The sequence below is a fragment of the Oculina patagonica genome, chromosome 13 (genome assembly GCF_052425735.1).
Source record: "Oculina patagonica isolate OP01 chromosome 13, crgOcupat, whole genome shotgun sequence".
NCBI lineage: Eukaryota > Metazoa > Cnidaria > Anthozoa > Scleractinia > Oculinidae > Oculina > Oculina patagonica.
Window position 1 is genome coordinate 27085524 of NC_135770.1, and position 9907 is coordinate 27095430.

The window sequence follows — 9907 nt, forward strand, 5'->3', positions numbered from 1 at the left end:
ATATTTTTTCCTGCTCGCTTTCTCTGTGTTTCTTTCAGCTTACAAAGTAAACTGAACAAAGCCTTGTTGTTCAATTTGCCGCCTTTTGTACAATCGTTTCGGTTAAACGAAATGAAGTGTCCAGATCATTTTTCAAGATGAAAAATATGAAGTAACATCAAAGTGTTGCGAGTTGCAATTAGCGATACATTCGTGTGAAATTAAGCGTGAGAGAATTTGTTATTCTGTCGCCGTATCTCGTCTACTAACAACTTACAAACCTTAAATTGTAAACACAAGCCTTGATGGTATCATTATCTTTCTTAACTCTTCGCCCGAAGGGTTTGATTTTCCCGCGCTTGATAATTTACTGTTCATTAAAACACGAACAAAGTCTAACAATTTGGGAAAGGTTTGATCGGAAACATACGAGAGATTATTTAAAGTCTTTACCATTATTTTGCTATTGAAGTGTCTAGCAATGCTGATTTGTTGTTGTGAAAGTATTTCGTTTATTGTTGGTCGCAACGTACAAAAACCAGGAATGTTGACGTTTTTCCATGAAAACACCTTGGACTCAACAAAAGATGACATTTACCTCACCACGTCGGGTAATCTTAAGAACCCCCCCCCCCCCCCACCCCCTTCCTTTCCCGAGAGTCTGTACGGACACTCGCTCGTACGCTTTTTCGGCTTCATGGGTTAACCAAACTTCCCTACCCAAGATGCCCCCGCAGGAGCTCCGCTGAAAAGGCGAAAATAACCAAAAATGGTTTCGACTGATAAAATTTAAGACAAATTTCGAACGACAAGTTTGAACAACTTTGCCAATTTTTTCAAAATCTGTTGTCCGTGATGAGCTTCCTTCTTGATAATTCACGGTTAAAGTAACTGCTTTGTGTCGTGGGTGAAAGACTAGCGAAGAAGTCACGCAAGTCACGCAATCCAGGGATAACGTCATCCAAGCTTATCTTTAGCACGGCGGTTATTTCGCTATCAATGACGTAATCCGTGCAACTTCTAGCATGTTCGTCACGTCTCTGACTACACTTACATGGAATGAGCAGGAAAATTCATTCCATAGTTAGATCAATGACTGTTGCTCCTGGCGAAGTAGCATTTCAAAAGAAGCATGATTTTATTCATTACCCATGTTGCAACGCCAGCACATTTGATGAATGACGTAATATAAATTTTTTAGGTATTCCATACTCGCTTCGAATTAAACGCTTCAAAAACATGAAAAGGCAATGTACTTCATACTAAGAAAACAATAGAATATTCTTATATTTTTCATTTGGTTAATGTTTTATCAGAACGATAAGGATTTGGCCGAGTGAGGGTTTGGGTCTGGTCACCGACAAAACGAAAAATCAACCGCTACCAGAGCAAGAACCGCTTGCTCGGTTTACTGTACAAAGGGATGACTCATATGAAACAAATTAAGAAGGGATCGGACCAAGAATGAAAAATAAACAGATAGTGTTGTTTAAGGATGACAACTGTGTCTATTCCATTTATTTGAACTTCACATCGACTCAGTGCAAATACAGTGCAAGTAGTCGGACATTTTAAACAAAGAGTATTACATGGCTATGGATGCAAAACATCTCATCAACATGCTCCTCTGTTCAGCGGCATCCACATTCTTTTACAACCATGTTTCGCAAAAGCACTTGTGTGTTGTTTTCACGATACATCACGTGTATAGATCCCAGCTTTGTGGGTACACAACAGGGGGGTTTCACGTTTTCAACCAGAGCATTCCAGTGTGCTAGGACGATTGCATGGTTTGTGTGGTTGAGATGATTAGGTATAGGTTCGGGTTGACATTCACCATCGCAGTAATTGGCCGGGTAACCTCTCGGGGCACTCAAAAAGGTATTGTACCCTATTTTGGCGAAGTCGATATATAAAGGAACCTTTCGACATAAGCTTCTTCTTGTCTTCGTCTCAGTTTCTATTGTGTAGACAAAAATAACTGGGTTGAATACTTAAAGACCTGGAAATCCTAAAGAAGTTTAAGAAACACTATCTTAGCCGCAATGCTAAACAAAAGCTTAAATAATTGTTCTCCTATATCATTGTTTTGAAAACATAACTTCCAGTTAGTAAGCAAAGCTTATTCTTCTTCTGGGAAAAGGGCGTGTTTTTTTTTTTTTTAAAAAAACGTAACCTTATTGTAAGAATGTCTTTTATTATCAATATACGCGTTCTGTCTCTAATACAGGAGCTCGGTGGGCCTAAAACATTATTTCGGTCATACAGCTGATTGGTTCACGGTTGATCATTTGATGAATCTAAAGAAGAAAAATATTATTGAATTGTATTATTGAAGCTTATTAAATATGTTATTTAATATCGGATGTAAATTTATGGCCTTGTACATTGATAATACAGGGACCGCGGAGAGGGAAGGGCTGGTAGGGCTATAGCCCTACCACTTTTTTGGTTGGGTTGATATTTTAGGGCTCCGGATGAAAAGGATAATGTAATATATAGCTATAGGATGGCCTAAAAGCGGAGCTACACATTTATGACCTAAATGGAAAAAATCTAAACCTTGCCCACACGGAATCTATCGAAACTGCGTTCATAAAGTAAAAACATCATGAAATGTTCTGTCATAAAATCAGGCTCAGCAATTCAGCTACTAAGCTCAGCTACCTGCTGTTTTCGATGGTCTTTACTACCATAAAAAGGAGTTTAGTAATCCTATCATTTTGAATTTGAAAATAAGCGTTGAGTTTGAAATGCTAAGAGAGAAGAAATTGAAGGTAACACGTATTTATATTTTTCCTGAGTTTGATTCGTTTATGATCTGAGTAAGTAAGGAAAAATGATGAAAATCAATCCCCTATTAAACGATCTACCAGTGTATTTAACAGGTGCTGTCTCATTTAACAATGACCCATTACTTTACACCCGCCATGAAATGATACGGTTTTCTTGATGTATAGCAGGAACGAAAACTCGGATCATGGACTTGGTAGACGAAATAAACAGTTTAACTCAATAATAACTTCTTTTTTTGATGAAGTCTCGTTATAATTCTCGATAAATTTGCACATCATGCACGTTAGATGCATCCGCAATGACTTCTATCTGGCTAGCGCTAGCTGGAATTGCGATCCTTTCCTTCTTATATTATATTTTATAATGGATTAATATAATAATAATAATTTAATAATTTGCTAATTTATATAGCGCATATTTTCATGTTCTGATCAATAGCGCTTTACATCTTATACCTGATTGAAGAAACGTTGACCCGTGAAAAGCTCAAAACGTGAACGATAAGACGGAATGGGATTATGGGTAGACAGCGCGCATTGGTAAGCTTTGTAATCATGGTGTTCGTAGCTGCTGGTAACGACGATGTTCTAAGACGTTAAGCTTAGTTGCTGTTTTCGATGGTCTTAACATTACACATACTAATCAAAGTCTCTTCGAGATATCGACGTTTTTGCATGAAGTATGAGTCGAAGGTTTATCCTGTGCATTGTTCTTCAAACTTATCATTATAGTCCGGCGGCTTAGCTCCTGAATTGTGCGATTTTTGATACAAGCACCAAACTTTGCAGGATTACAAGCATTCGCATACTAATCAATTCTTGATATAGTGCCAACGCCAATTTCCTATTTTCAGCCAGTAAACAGCAATGAAATTTTCAGCCGAGAGGCCCCCCTGCCCCTTCCCCACAAAGTATTTCTTCTTGTACTTTTATAAACCTTTTATTGTTGATTTTTATTCATAAATACAGATATGAATGCTTTTAATTAGGCTTACAATTGTTATTTTTTACCATCTGTTTGATACCAATAATTACATAGGAAACTATTGCATGGGAAAAGATTTTTCGTTCCCCGCCCTCTGCTCCCTCGCATCTTTCGTTTTGCGCTAGCGTCCAGGTCTCTCGATGGGTGAACCGTTCGCTAACAGAAGAAAAATAGGAAAATATTGGGGTGTGAACAGTCTAAATTACAGCATTTCATTCTAAATTTTGTACCCAGGGGCGGATCCAGGGGGGGTGGATTGGGTGGCTAGCCACCCCCCTTGATCCACCAGAAAAATGAAAACAAACTTTTAAAATAGAAAAATAATAAGTACAATTTCCATCCACCTTTCATAGTCAGGCGACCGTTCAAAGTTAAGGACGGCCATTTTTCCAAAATAGGAGATTTTCGACAGCCTGTTTTACGAACTTCTGGCTTAATGAAGCAAAACATGTGTGTATAATTTTAAAAACTTAGATTCCTTTTAGTTTTCAAGAGTTGTTTTAGCCTTGCTGGAATGATTTTCTTCTCCATTTACATCTTTTTTAGCGAGTTTTCTTACCGTTTTTCGCATCAAAGCGATTTCACAAGCAAGCAAAGTCGCCAAAGTTGTCCCCAGGCCACTTTGCCAAGGGCTAAAAATTTCCACGCATGTGGGTGAGCAAAAAAAACCCGCATATCTGTTCTTTCCTGTAAGTTCGTGCCCTGTCAACTTTAAATTTCAATCACTGTTCATTTCATAACTGAGAACCAGTCTTTATCTCCGAAATATAACCCAAGGTAAGTTGAGGAAAGAATATTTTGCTAAATTATTAAGGAAAAACAGTGGTTTAATAACTTAATTGACAGCTGTTCAGAATCGCGGAAATCACGTCTAAGAGGCTTCAACTTTTCAAAATTTTCTGAGGGGGCATGCCCCCAGACCCCCCTAGGGGGATGGAGCCTACGGCTACATGAAATATGGGCCTCAGACCCAAAATAATTTGCACTTCTTCTTTCAAAAAAATTGCCTAAAAGCCTGAAACCCCCCTCCCCCCCCCCCCCCCCCATAAAAAAACCGGGGCTTGAACAATATAGTAAACAAAAATAATCGTAAACAGCCACCCCCCTTTGAATAATCCTGGATCCGCCCCTGGTACCTGCGACTTGTTATCACTACCTGGCATAATAGTATTTGTCTATAAACCAGGACAAACAAATATTTCACGAAATTTCATTGATTTTAACCCTATCCGGACCGGGAGGGGCGGAAAGTGCCCGCGCTGCCTTTGAACGCTTATAACTTTTTCAAGATTCAACCAAACGCTACCAAACTTTGCGAATTTATCTAAAATTTATCTGGAAATACTTTGGTAGGATAAGTTGTTGTGTCAGGAACTTGACGTAACCATGGCAACGGTATTTTGACAGGCATGTTTTCTCAATTTTTAATTGTCGTGTTTCTTTTAATAAAAAATAATTTTAATGCAATTATTTTCATCTTTTTAAGGGTTTTAAGCACAGTTTTATTGATTTTGAGTACTTTGCAGTAATTTTGGGCGGTTTTATGACGTTTTGGAAAAAATTCGAAATCCAAGATGGCGGCTGTTTTGACATTATGATGTAATTGTCACGTGATGTGACGTCATCTTCCCACGTGACGTATACCAAAAGATAGTTGTTTGGACATAATATATATTCCCTAAGTTTCATTATGATTGCTTAAATATTCTGGACGTTACGGAGGTTTGAAAAGATCCAAAAAAGCCCGGTCTGAATAGGGTTAATAAATTAAGGTTTCCATGGAAACCGGAGTTTTTCGGGCTTGGCACTATATCTGAAAAAGTTTCTGTTGGTGACCACTTTCATTGTGCCAAGTTTCATGCTTGTATCAAAAAGTGCACAATTCAACTAAAATTTCGAGCTAAGCCGCCGGACTATTACAGTTTCTTTGTAGTTTAATTTAACAATTTCCTATCTTCGCGGAGGAAATGCAGCCATATAATTTTGTCAAAAATGGCTCGTTCGCGCCGGGTATTTATACAAATATTCCTTAACATTACACAAATAAACAGTGCAAATTTCAGCGAGATCTGACAATTCTATACTTTAAAACTGCAAGGACCTTTCGAGGCAGTCGATTACGGCAGCGAAATTAGCAAATGAAACAGCAAAATATGCGTTCGACGCTTTGTTTTTGCGACGCTATATTTGAATTGTTATAGGTAGACCGCCGTTCAATGTGTTCAAGGCCGTATCGTTACGATTGCTCCATGAAAAAGCACGAAAAAAAATACGGATATTTCCGACTACTGTCGGAGAAAACATTGCGTAAACAAATCGTTACACTCAAGCTGCGTTTTGTCTAGGCTCGGCGAGGGTCGGATATCAAGACCCAGGATTAAACAAAAGCCACATATACAGTGAATGCTTTCGAATTATATTTGAAGATGAAATACGAAAGAATTTTGCTGTCTTTGACTGAAATTCCACTCGAACTGCGTAGATACGATCGCATGTTGTAAAGCCGATTCATGCAACATTGCTCTCAACGCGATGTAAGTGCTAGTGATAATTTATTCGTGTTTTAGTTACGCAATCCATTGTTTGTGCGACGCTTTTTATAGATCGCCTTTCAGACACACGTGCGTTGAGATAGGAAAGCTGACATGTCACTTTTAAAATTGTTATATAACGTTTGTAAATGTGACAAGTCACGTTTTTTCCACGAAATCGCAAGTGATCACCCACAGCGGAAAGTAATCCCTTGAGAAATTAAAACAGTCCCTTGAGAAATTAAAAAAGTCCCTTGAGAGTTTACAAATATGTGGTTCCAAATTTTGTCTACTAACCCCTATTCTACCATTTTTGCTTGTAAACAAGCAAAAACTTCGAAAAAATGAGGCAATTTAAAAATATCATATTAACGAATTGCTACCACATCCTGCAACTTAAGACTTTAATAGTAGATTTTAACCACTATAATAAGGATAACAAACTTTGAAACAGCTTTCAACTAAGTGAAAACAGTAACATACTCTCATATAATCGAAAGCAGGTACAGTAGTAGAAATCATTGAATTCGAAAACATGCGTCGATAAGGGCCGAATCGCACTAGCGGACAAATTTTGTAACAATTGGTATATTTCATCATTAACGTGTCACTTGTTGCAGAAAACAAGTGCGAGTGCGTTTTTTGAGACCTACAACTTTGCCAACATTTCAGGAAAACAAAGAAGCAGTTGTCTTATGATTGGTCCGCGTTGCACGCGCGATAGATGTTGTCAAACAATTGTAAAAACAAGTGCGAACGACTTGTTGGACAAGGGCAAATTTTGTCAAAATGGACAAATCATCAAAGGGGCCGAAGTCCTGCCTCAAGGCAGGACAACACATGACAAGTCGCATTCCCATGCCCCTCGTAATGCCAGATAACAATATGTTGTTGATTGGCTATTGTGTTTGGTCCAAATTGCACCGAAAAACAACACGCACTCAAAAGTTGTTGGGATAGTATGCAACGTGATGTGGCTCTCACTATCATAATCCAGCCGCAAAATCTTTTCGCGAGAGGCAAAGCATATTTATAAGTGAAGTGTTTCGGCCAAATGTAAGAATGAGAAAAGAAAAAGTTATCTTGAGACGACTCATTATCACTGCATGAGAACACGCGTACTTTAAATGCGAATTGTTTTAGATTTTTTTTATCGCGTTGTACTGCATATTTGATGTTTGCCCAAGACGACCGTGCTGAGAAATGTACAGGGATGGCAGAAGCACGTGCAGAGCTATTGTACTAATAATTACACCTTTTGTTTTCGTCAAAATGTCTCTGACTTGTCGCGACAATTTTGTTTTTGTAAAAAATGTTATGATATTTAAAACTTGTCCGCTAGTGCGATTCGGCACTAACTTAGCAAGAACTATTTGTTTTCATATTTATTCTTGACCCTAAGCGTTTGGCAAATTTATGCTTCGCGAGTGTGTTATTTTGCAGCCCGAGGTTTGGAGTTTTAGGAGCTACGGAAAGAGCAGTTTATTGTTTACAGGTAGCTAGATGCAACTTTCGATCGTCTTTACTATTATTCTACAACAAAGTCGAAATCAAAACAAAAGATGAAACGTTTGTAAAATACAAATGAAATAAAACAATGTAAACATTCGCTGCCACCTCAGTTTATTTCGACCTAACTCGTCCAATTAAAGCAGGCATAGCGGCACGGTGGTTCCATGCAAAATCAACTTTGATTATTTTTAGTGAGAGCTAAACGATATATTCTTTTTTATTATCAGTTTACAATAAATTGTCTGATCAAAAATAATAGGTCATACATATAAAGCCTGTTGATTTAATGTGATGCCATAGAATAAGTAAGACTTTTCAGGCGATCAAATGCTGCCAAAATAACCGTGGCAATGACACCTTCACTTTGCAACCAAGGATGTCCTTTTTCAAGAATAATTATCATATAAACCAAGAAAAACCGACGGAAACTAAAGTAATAAGTTAAAGGAAACAAAAATTTCACTGCTGTTTTCATGTCTAAATCGTTTTTCAGCTCGTTTAATAAACAACAATTAAGCAAAAGAGCTTTAAAAGGTAGTGTCATGTATTTGGTTTTATTCGAAAGCACATGGTACAGAATGCGCATAAGTGCGCATGCTCCTAACCGCTGGCTCAATACACTACAGGTTGGTAAAATACTCTTAATTCTTAGCTGTTGGTTTCGACGAAGTTGTTAGACGACATATGAAGTTGTTTCGTGTCAGTATGATACCTTAAGCATCTCAATAATGAATTTTTTATATTGACTTCATTGCCTTTAAAGGAAAAGGAAATGTTACTAAAAAAAATTTCATGACCTCAGCGATCCTGCGATTTTCAATTTGAAAACGAAAGTCGAGTTTGAAATTACAAGACAGAAGAAATTGAACATAACACGTATTTACAAGATTTATTGTTTACGTTTTTGATCTGTGCAAGTAGGAAAAACGATTGACATTAATTAGGTAACAAAGCAAAAATGCCACAATCCTCTATTGAGCGATCAACCAGTTTTGCCGGCTTATTTAGTAATGAGGTAATTTAACAATGACCCATTATTTTACACACGACATGAGATGATACGGTTTATCTTGATGCATAGCAGGTGGGTCTCAATGGGGTTAGCCAGCTAGCCAGCCGTTAGCCTTAAATTTGTTAACCGTAAAAAATCGGTCAGTAATTTTAAATAAAACAGACTAGGTCACTTCATCGTCCCAGAATGTTCCTAAGACCAAAAATATGTTTTTCAATAATGGAAATTAACTTTTAACTTTTAAAAACAATGGGAATTATTTTTTAACTTTTGTTAACCTTAATGGTAAACCGGCCGTAAACCGTAAAACAGCCAAAATTTTAACCGTTTACCGTAAAAACCACCACCCCATTGAGACCCTCTAGCCGGAACGGAAGCTTTGACCTGCTCTGATGGAAGTCAAAGCAGATATTGAAAGTGCTTTGCATTGCGTCTTCATCGCGTCTTTTATCATAAATTGCAAAACCTAGCTTTTTACCGAGAAAGAAGCAATCAAAGTTATATGACGAGGACATTTCATATGTTTCTTTTTCGTTTGTTTTGATACAATAAGTTTAACTTTCGTTAAGCTAATAGGCTATGACTTAACTAAAAAGAAAAATAAATTCTATAGGCCAAATGGAATAAAAAATACACGAAAAGGTTAAGAATACCGTTAAACGTTATTTTTTGGATTGCCACTCCGTACAAACAATTTTCACGTGGATCAAAGAAAAAAGATGAAAACGTATAAAAGGCAATGAGGAAAACTGTAAAAATCTGAAAAAATACAATAAAATTTTAGCACGTTGCCATTAAAGAAGTAAGAGGTGAATTGCTGTAAAACTATAACGAAAGGCTGATTTTTACGATGCTAAAATACTATGGCTTCATAAACAAAAGAAAAGGGATACTTACGATTTCGGTCCTAGCTTCAAGGAAACTGTTGGAGATGTGATGAATTTACCCTATGTCATAACGACTTTTAAAGCCTTTTAAGCAATCAATATTTCATAGCTTGCTGTAATTTGCGATCGTTTTAACTGCCTTGAAAAGTCGAAGTAGGCTTCTCAAACTCATTAATAATTCATCAAGTTAAAACACTGAAAATCAT